At 41.4% G+C, this 10,672-nt stretch overlaps 1 non-coding gene across 1 annotated transcript; it reads left to right on the top strand.

The window, feature by feature from the left end:
• Positions 1-1,294: 1,294 nt before the first annotated feature.
• Positions 1,295-1,367, top strand: TRNAQ-CUG (transfer RNA glutamine (anticodon CUG)). The gene has a single exon. It is a non-coding gene; the product is annotated as a tRNA-Gln (tRNA).
• The last annotated feature ends 9,305 nt before the right edge of the window (positions 1,368-10,672 follow it).

The raw sequence follows: 10,672 nt of genomic DNA, 5'->3' as shown, positions 1-10,672 counted from the left end.
GATGATTTACTGTATTATTGTTTGTTTACTCATGTACCAGGAACATGCCTGGTTTTTAAAAGTTCAGGACATAATCTCTTGAGACTTTTGATTATAGTGTTTAAAAATTAAAATATGGATGAATAGACAGAGCACAGAGGATTGTTAAGGCAGTGAAAATACTCTGTATGATGCAGTAACAGTAGACACATGTCATTATACATTTGCACAAACCCACAGAATGTTCAACACCAAGAGTGAACCCTAATGTAAACTATGGACTTTGGGTGATAATAATGTGTCAATGTAAGTTCATTAATTGCAGCAAATATACCACTTGGGTATGGGGTTTTGATAGAGGGGGAAGCTGTGTCTTGGGGGACGGGGTTATACGGAAATCTTGGAACTTTCCTCTCAATTTTGCTATGAATCTAAAACTGCTCTACAAAATAAAGCCTATTTTTAAAAATTAAAATTAAATTAAAATATCTCCCTTTCTGGCTATATATATGTGAAGAGTTACTAAACATGTAATAAACTTGTAATATCCCCAGATAACAGAGGGAAGCACTTGCTTTAATTTGTAAGTTAGCTTCCATCATGAGCTCTTTTGGATTCAACAGTGAAAGTAAAGAAAATTGAAGTGTCTTGAGAGAGAGAGTGTGTATGCACTCAGCAAAAGGTAAACAGAACATAAGTAGTCTGGCTAAATAGAGAAAAAAGAGAAAACATTTGTACACAGTTACAGACAGCATCTTTTAATTAGGTGACATGGTAAGCCAGCCAAATCCATTTTCTTCATCTCTGCCCTGTTCTGTGCCCGCAAAAGAGAGGCCTCAGTGGACTCCATCACCCAGGGGTCCTTGCCCTCTGGTTTGCAGTGAAAAGTGTTAGGAGACTGGATTTTGGAGGAAGGGACCAGTTGAGATGTTTCTCCTTGCCACCTGCCCTTTGCCTTGGCACAGTTCTGACAGTGGCCACGTTCTTTCATGGTCACAGCTCCCATCGGGTTGCCCCCTTTCACAGCTACAGCTCTCACCAAGTTCTGGTAGCAGTAGCTCCTCCCCCTGCCTCTTCCTGCCCTCGTAGTCATGGGATTCCCCAACACACATGGTGGATTCCTTATACCTGACCACACCTCTGTGAAGAATCCCACTGCTAAAAATCTTTTCAAAATCCCAGTGGAATGCTCTGTTCATTTCCTGCTGGGATCTTGACTGACACAGGTAGAAGCCAGTTATATGACTAAAAGATCCAGAAACTCCAGTGAAATTATCTGAACTTTATCTGGTTCATAGTTGGATTTTTGGGGACTTCCCTGGTGGTCCAGTGGTTAAGACTCTGTTCTCTGAATGCAGGGGGCACAGGTTCGATCCCTGATTGGGGAACTATGATCCTGCATGCTGTGCTGCCTGGCCAAAAAAAAAAAAAGCGGGGGAAGTAGATCTACATGTACTAACACAGAGAGATTTCTAAGATTGCTGAGTGAAAAAAAAGTTACATTACTTAGTTGGATTTTTGTTTTCTACAGCTATCCACATCTTAGAATTATATAATTAATTCTACTTAATTAAATCTAATTTAATTAAATTTGCTTTTGATGGGGGCTTAGTTTTGCTTACTTTGCTTTTTGTATGATTTAACAGTGAGTAATCGTGTGACCTTCTTTCAGCACCTTGTGATTAGAGAAGCTTGTTTGCAGGTTTGGTCACTAGAGTGGACTCTGAGCCCTTCTCTCTTTGCTGGCCTCCTGTTGAGCTGACACTTTGCTACAAGCATTATACCAAAGCCTTGAATCTGGCCTCTGACCTCCCAAGAATCTTTGGCAGTGGCTCCCTTTGTTCTGTGTGCACCCAACCTTGTCAGGGGAATTTTATGCTTTGAAGTCTGGATTCAGCAACTCTAAACTGGGTGTAGAAAATTAATAATCAGAAAATAAAGTTGAAACCACAAAATCACCTGCTGACCCAAATTTTCTTAAGTGAAATTTCCTCAAAACACTGGTGTTAATTCAACCCTCACGTGAATGGTGGGGTGACAGATGAATCCTCTGTGTTGTGAAGGTTGACAGGTTCAGACGTCATGGAAAGAGGAACTATAGCCAATCCCAAACCTGGGAACTTTCCAAGATGAAGGCTGTGTCTTCGGGCACAAGACCAAATTACCCAACCTGGGATCTGTGGGCAGGATTTTGTCTTATTCATTTCTATGGAATTTTGCCTGACATGAGGGGCACAAAAAAATCTGTATTTGGTTAAAGTGTCAGATGAACTAAGGTTTACACTGATAGATCAAAATGTATACTTATTCTAACTTCATAACGATGTTGCTGGTTGATAGCTAAGTCAATATAGCTAAAAGAATAAAATGCGTTTTAAAACAGGAGACCTTATTTTCCAAGAGAAGGTTTGGTAGTCACTAGGCTTAGCCATCGGTACTCTCTCTTCTTCAGGGTTGCACCTCCTGCCTCCTTGGGATTAGGCATGACCACATGGCTTGCTTTGTCCAGCGAAATGTGAAGGAAATGGGCATGTGCCACTCTTGGGTAGAAGCTCTATGTGTATGTGCCACACTTTCTTTTCTTCTGCTGGGACCTCTAGCAAGGTCCCTGATAGGCACCTACACCACCACCTAAATGAGAGGCAGGGATAGCAGAGCCCCCATCCACCCAAGGCGATCAGGTAGCATGAATGGATAATACAAGTTCTGCTGTTTTAAGCCACTAACATTCTGGGGTTTTTTTGTCCACCATATAACTAAGCCCATCCTGACTGAAATACACATAACGAGTTCCTAAAAACTCAGTCCTAAAGCATAAAAAATACAGTCCCACAAAAACATTTGATGAGGAATATAATAATTGGATGTTGCATTTCTTTTTTTTTAAACATCTTTATTGGAGTATAATTGCTCCACAATGGTGTGTTAGTTTCTGCTGTATAACAAAGTGAATCAGCTATATGTATACATATATCCCCATATCTCCTCCCTCTTGCATCTCCCTCCCACCCTTTCTATTCCACCCCTCTAGGTGGACACAGAGCACAAAGGTCAGGCAGCTGATCTCCCTGTGCTATGTGGCTGCTTCCAACTAGCTATCTATTTTACATTTGGTAGTGTATATATGTCCATGCCACTCTCTCACTTCGTCCCAGCTTACCCTTTCCCCTCCCCGTGTCCTCAAGTCCATTCTCTATGTCTGTGTCTTTACTCCTGTCCTGCCCCTAGGTTCTTCAGAACCTTCTTTTTTTTTTTTTAGATTCCATATATGTTTGTGTTAGCATACGGTATTTTTCTCTTTCTGACTTACTTCACTCTGTATGACAGACTCGAGGTCCATCCACCTCACTACAAATAACTCAATTTCGTTTCTTTTTATGGCTGAGTAATATTCCATTGTATATATGTGCCACATCTTCTTTATCCATTCACCTGTCCATGGACACATAGGTTGCTTCCATGTCCTGGCTGTTGTAAATAGTGCTGCAATGAACATTGTGGTACATGTCTCTTTTTGAATTATGGTTATCTCAGGGGATATGCCCAGTAATGGGATTGCTGGGTCATATGGTAGTTCAAGTTTTAGTTTTTTAAGGAACCTCCATAGTGTTCTCCATAGTGGCTGTATCAATTTACATTCCCACCAACAGTGCAAGAGGGTTCCCTTTTCTCCACACCCTCTCCAATATTTATTGTTTGTAGATTTTTTGTGATGGCCATTCTGACCGGTGTGAGGTGATACATCATTGTAGTTTTGATTTGCATTTCTCTAATGATTAGTGATGTTGGACGTTGCATTTCTAATCAAGGACTAAGCAGCAAATAATTCTAACAGTTACATAATTTCATTATAGCTTAAAGTAGTCAGAGTCTTACACAGTGTGCACTGATCCTATAAGAAACTTTAACTCTTCTGTCATTAATTTTACCCATCAGAGATGATTCAATGTCAGAAGCTCGATTTTGTTGTTGTTTTGCTTGCTTTCTTAAGCTTTGAATTTGCACCAGTGATCAGGGGATGGAGGTAGGGGTAATGGAAATGATTTGGATTGTCCATATGTCTTTAAAAAGTGTGTACCTTCTTTATTTGATGATAAATATTCCTGTTGGATTCTAACACCATTCAACCCTAGAACTACACTCAAAATTGCATTTGTCTATTAAAAATAAAAAGTCATGACATCCAAATAATTGAAGGCCTCTCTGGGCACTTTAGTTTTGCAGGCCTGTAGGACAGGTATTCTTGACTTGAATTTGTCTGGCCTACTTGCTTACCACATGTGCTTTTCTCTTTCCTTTTCCCGTTAAACAATGCTGGATTATATTTAGCATGAAGAAATTTGACCTTAGAATGTCTGAAGGCTGTGTGGAAGCAGGGAAACTGGCTGTCATCCCTCTTGGCTTTTAGGATAGATATGGGCACTTGTTTATTGATAAACATTTCTGGTTATTTTTTTAAAAGACAATTTTTCAGAGCAGTTTGAAGTCCACAGCAAAACTGAGAGGAAGGGACAGAGATTTCCCACATATCCCCCCGTCCCCTCCATATGCACAGTCTCCCCCATTTTAAACATCCCCCATCCTAGTGGTATGTTTGTTACAATTGATAAACGTACATCGACACACCATTATCACCAAAATCCATGGTGTACATTAGAGTTCACTTTTTATGTTGTACATCCTTTGGATTTGGACAAACGTATAATGATATGATTCCATCATTATAGTATCATACAGAGTATTTTCACTACCCTAAAAATCCTCTATGTTTTGCCTATTCAACCCCCAACCCTCACCCCCTGGCAACTACTGATCTATTTACTGTCTCTTTAGTTTTGCCTTTTCCTGGTTATTTTTTAAACACTAGATAATATAAAGACTTTGCTCCCATAGCCTCCCTGAGTCAGTCCCTAGTTCCAGCATCAGTGACCTGTCAGAAAGTTACTAGTGGGGCTTCCCTTGTGGCACAGTGGCTAAGAATCCGCCTGCCAATGCAGGGGACACAGGTTCATGCCCTGGTCCAGGAAGATCCCACATGCCACGGAGCAACTAAGCCCATGCGCCACAACTACCGAGCTTGCTCTCTAGAGCCCATGAGCCACAACTACTGAGCCTGCGTGCTGCAGCCACTGAAGACCGTGTGCCTAGAGCCCGTGCCCCGCAACAAGAGAAGCCCCCTCAATGAGAAGCCCGTGCATCGCAATGAATAGTAGCCCCCACTCGCCACAAATAAAGCCTATGCACAGCAATGAAGACCCAACACAGCCAAATAAATAACGAAAGAAAGAAAATAAAGAAATAAAAAAAAAAAAAAGGAAAGTTACTAGTAACTTCACAGTAGCCCCAAAGTAGCCCAAAGAGAGTCCTGATTGTTTTTCAGTGGAGTGCTGGGTTTAACTTTTTGTTAGTTGCCTATTTTAACCCTCTATGGAGACAAAGGTTAACTGGTGGATCTTTTCCAAAAGAGATGCAAAAATATTCCTGTCTAGTGGAAGAGATAACCCAAAAGGTTTTTCACCTTGTGAGATACCAGCTAGTTTTTATAGATACTGAGCTTCTTAAATGTTTTCTGGATCAGTTCTAATGTCTTCCCATTTACCTCATGAATTAATGAGTTAGAATATTCAACACGTCATTTTTACATTTTCCTGAGAGTCTTGATTCTACCTTTTGAAAATTATATTTTAACAGGTGCTATTTTTGTTACAGGCATTGGGAAGCAAGGCATTGATGGTGCTCTGTGCGTGGAAAGGTAGCATGAGCACACTCAGCTCTTATATCTTATTCTTATGACATGACTATGGATTGTTGTGTTATGAAAGCAGACATCTCTCTTTAAGTTGGAAACTTTCATTGAAAAATACTGGCTTTGGAAAGACACTGACAAATGGATATTGATTTTATAATCAGAGCAGCAGTTATTGTCAGCATCCCGCTCAGCTCCAGCTTCTATGGTCTTATTAGATAGTAGTAACTCTGTAAGTGACTGAGCCCAGTGTTCCTCCCTCACTGTAGTGGACACACATGCATGTTATATATGTCATATATGTAATGTATATTTATGTGTGCTATATGCTATCGCTACTTGATCAAATTTCCTTAGTCTACCAGGTGAGACTCATGGCTTTAGAACCCTGAGAAGATAGGTCAAAGGGAGATCAATCTGTGGGTTAGACAGATGGCAGAAGACAGACCTAAAAGGTCTACAAAACCTGGAGATGCAAAGGGCCTGCAGTCTGGAGTCAGAAGTCAGTAGGGCTGGAGTCCGCTAGGCTCTGACCTCTTATGCATGGGAGACGTGTATTCTTCTGTATCTGCCTAGCACGGCATTTGGTACTTAGTAGAAGCTTAACCATTCTTCTTTAAATGAATGATGGTCCAGGTGACTGGGTGAAAGAGAAGGCTTGAAATGAAAGATAATAAGTTTTAGATGGGAAAATGATAGAAAAACTGGCTGAGGAAGGCTTCATGAGGCTGAGCAGAGGAACAGAAGTGCTAGAAGGGAAGGCTGCTTTGGAAGACTTGTCTTCTGACCCAAGTTAAGGCCTGTGTCCTCTCTGTGCTCTGGAAACAGGGCTGAGCTGAGAACATAGAGGTCTGTGCTCTGCCATCGACAACTCCAGTGATGTTGAGTAAATCTCTGTACTTCTCCCTAGATGAAAACTAGAAATAACTCTGTCTGCGCTCTGGCTCCATCACAGGGAAATTGAGGCTAAAAGAAAATCTGTGTGAAAGTTCTCAGCAAATTTCAAGCACCACTCAGTGTAAGTAATTACCTGATGGGGTGGCAGGGCAGAGGCAGGGAATTCCTGCACCACCCATCTTAATGCTGGACCATGGAAAGAATTTAAAGCCCAAGTCCTGGAGTCTCTTAGGACGGAGAGCAGTTTTCAAGTTATCAAAAAACATTCTAGTAACAGGAAAACTAAGTTCCTTGAGATCAGTTTCAGTGTCCCAGGATGGCAGCAACACCCCTAGTTTTCTGACGATTGTTGGATTAGGAAAGGTGTTCATGAAGGATATGTCAGCGAGATTCTCCCCTTGCCCAGGGCTGTATCCAACCTCAGGGGTCTGTTTTACTTGGGCTGAGTTTGCCGATGTTCTGTGACAACCAGTTCTGGATGTTTTATAAACAATTAGCTTGATAGTTTGATGGATGAGAGTAACATTTGGGTATCATCTGTACTGCAATGAAAGACAGATGATTATTTTCGACAGAAACAATCACTGGCAATGAGGAAATGGAGAAGCCAGAGCCCTGAAGCTCACTCTGTGTTAAGATGTGGGGCCAGATCAAAACCCGTTTGAGATGAGGCCCAGCAGCCTGGGTGACAGTCCTGATATGGCTGGACATTGAGTGGAGCTTCAGGGTACACAGCATGTTTTAGAAATGCCTGTGTTGGCAGTGACCAATCTCAGCAAAAGGAAGAGAAAGGAAGGCAAGTTTGGTTGTGGCAATTGTCAAAGCAACAGGCCGGCCTGGGACCTGGGATTCACTTTGATTCACACTTTTAAAATTTTTATGTCCTGTTTTATCCCTTAATCAGTTTTTAAATTCACATATCATGAACTTCATCCATTAAAAATGTACAGTTCAGGGCTTCCCTGGTGGCGCAGTGGTTGAGAGTCCGCCTGCCGATGCAGGGGACATGGGTTCGTGCCCCGGTCTGGGAAGATCCCACATGCCGCGGAGTGGGCTGGGCCCGTGAGCCATGGCCACTGAGCCTGCGCGTCTGGAGCCTGTGCTCCGCTACGGGAGAGGCCACAACAGTGAGAGGTCTGCGTACCGCAAAAAAAAAAAAAAAAAAAAAAAAAGTACAGTTCAGTGGTTTTTAGTATATTCAGATATGTGCAACCATCACTACCATCTAGTTCCAGAATATTTTCAGCATCCCAAAAGGAAACCTCAATGGTCACTCCTATTTCCTCCACCCCAGCTTCTCTTTATCTGTATGGATCTGCCTATTTTTAGACATTTCATATAAATGGAATCATACAATATATGTGGTCTTTTGTGTCTGGATTTCACTCAGTGTAATATTTTTGAGGTTCATTTATGTTATAGCATATATCAATACTTCACTCTTTTTATGACCAAATAATATCCCATTGTATGGATATACCACTCATTTATCAGTTTATGGAAATTTGGGTTGTTTCTCCTTTTTGGCTATTAATGGATAATGCTGTTACGGATATCCATGTACACGTTTTTGTGTGGACATATGTTTTCAGTTTTCTTGGGTGTATACCTAGGAGAGAAGTTGCTGTGTGTATGGTACTCTATGTGTAACTTTTGGAGAAACCATACCTTAGACTTTTAAATGAATCAGGAGAGCATTGATATATCTCCTCATCTTTGTAAAACTCCCTGAATTCTTTGGGGAGAGGGCGGTGCTGACAGAGCTATGTGTATGCCAGGTGTTTGAAGGAATAATATGAGTGGGAGCTGCCCCTTCAGCTGTCCAGATCTCTTACGGCAGCGGAGGTTTTTCTTTAGAAGGGAAGCAGAATTCTGTGACTGAGGATGGGCACTTCTGCTGTGTGGATGGAGCCAATGATCTGACAACTGGGGTGACTGATTTCCCTATTTTGTACTACAGCAGACCATCTAGAGAAATACCTTCCCATCTACTGTGTACCCAGTCCACTGTGAGGTTGCTCTGATGGACATATACATGGCCTTGGCTCTCCACAGGTTAACCTAAGGTATAAGGCACATCAAGCAAAAATTTTTGACCAAGTATTAAAATGTGTGGGATACATGACAGGCTTTCCAGGGAACAGAGCCTTCAGCGTGGGCTGTGAATATGTGTGGAAGCCCCACATTCACAGAATCCCCAGGGTGAGTGATGTGAGGCTAAGTTGGCTCTAGTTGTACATACATAATTCATCTTGGGATGGAAGATGTATCCACTTTGCCTGCCTTTCCTCCTCCAGGCATTGTCTGGCACAAAAGTCAAAGACTCATGAACCCTGCTGGGGCAATGATAGGATTTGTTTTGGTCACATGGTAATCCTGAACAAAAGGGCCTAGAAGACATATGGACCTTGTTCTGATGTTCTGTGAAGAGCAATGAGTCACCTGGGCAAGTCATCCAACCTTCTAGGTTCTGGCCATAGAAAACAGTGGATCTTTCTGGACACCAGATGCCTCTGCGATTTGATTTCTTTCTGGCGTGTGACTCACGTGGAATGTTTTTAAAAATTGCTGTGGACTGAACAGTCTTTTCTGTAGCTGAATCTGGGCACACAGAGATGAAGCTGAATCAGTATGTTTTCCACACTTAATTCAATTCAGCCCAGCAGGATCTGGATGAGGCAGGAAATCAAGAAGCAAAGGAACCAGGGTGAATGTGAGAGAGGAAGGTTCTGGTTCAGTTTAAAGTTAAACCAACACCAGGGGTAGACAAGGTATTATGCTAATCAAAATTTTGTTTCTGATTCAGAAGCATAGACATTTTGGGTAACAGAAATAAGAGCCATCTGAGCTGCATAGGGAAGTTTTGTTTTAAGGGTCACACTTGAATTTCCTAGAAATCACTGTTCCTATCATCTCCTTAAAGAACATGAAGAGTGAGGGTTTGGTCTTCTAGTCACCACTGATCAATTTAATATTCTGTTAAGAGTAATACAGCCATTTTGTAAGAAAGGAAAAAGAATACCAGAGTTCTTCAGATTCAATAACACACAGTAATTTAGAGCAGATACACTCAATAATACCCGTGTTCAAGGCCAGATACATATGGCATAGAAAAATTTTTTTAGGTCAGTCAAATTCAACACACTTGAAAAAAAGTGAATTTGGCATAAACCTTTGAGAAGGGCAGAGTCATAGGGATGGACCCCCGGCCTGTTGGAGATTCCACATGGGGTTGCCACCAAATCACTGGAATATGAGATCCCCGTTGAACATCTGGAAAGGTCTTTGGAAACCAAGCATAAGAGGTAATATTTTATGAGAGCTTAGTATGTGTACCAGGCATTATTTTGAGTATTTCACACATATTAATTCCTTTAATCCTCAAAACAATCCAATGGGTGTGATGGCTGCAAGTTACTCTTAAATACTTCAGAAAGAAAAATAATAGAAAGGGAAAGAAAGATAAAGAGAATGATAAAGCAAATAGGGAAAAATATTACAAAGGGGTGATCTGAATAAAGAGTAATAGGATTTCTATGTACTATTTCAGCAACTTGTCTGTAGGTTTGAAATTATAGCAAAGTAAACATTTACCAAAAACACCCCCATGAAGAAGATCTTATTATTCTCATTTTAGAGATGAGAAAAGTGAGGCACAGAGAGGTTAAGTAACTTGCTCTGGGCCACCTGATACTAGGTGGTGGAGCCAGGATTCCAGATTGTTGTTCTGGGAGATGGACAAGGTGAGGCAGATATAGAGACGGAACTACTGTTAGATGCCCAAGTGCTTATTTTGGTCTTTGTTGCTCCAGAGGCATAATTTTAATCTGGCCACCAAGCCCAGCGTTTGGAGACTTGGGCAACCTGAGTGGAGGTGCAAGGGAGGGATATGATATTGAGTGTGGTCTCTGCACAGCCACTGGTCCATACACTGTTACCTGCGCATGGGGAGTTAAATACAGCAAGTGAGGGTAAGCATTTAGAAATTTTGATAGCAATCTGACATTGCTGCAACATCCAAACATTATCATTTATCTGGTAATTCCTTTT

This window comes from Kogia breviceps, chromosome 11, assembly GCF_026419965.1.
Source record: "Kogia breviceps isolate mKogBre1 chromosome 11, mKogBre1 haplotype 1, whole genome shotgun sequence".
Taxonomy (NCBI): Eukaryota; Metazoa; Chordata; class Mammalia; order Artiodactyla; family Physeteridae; genus Kogia; species Kogia breviceps.
This window is presented reverse-complemented; position numbering and strand designations above follow the sequence as displayed.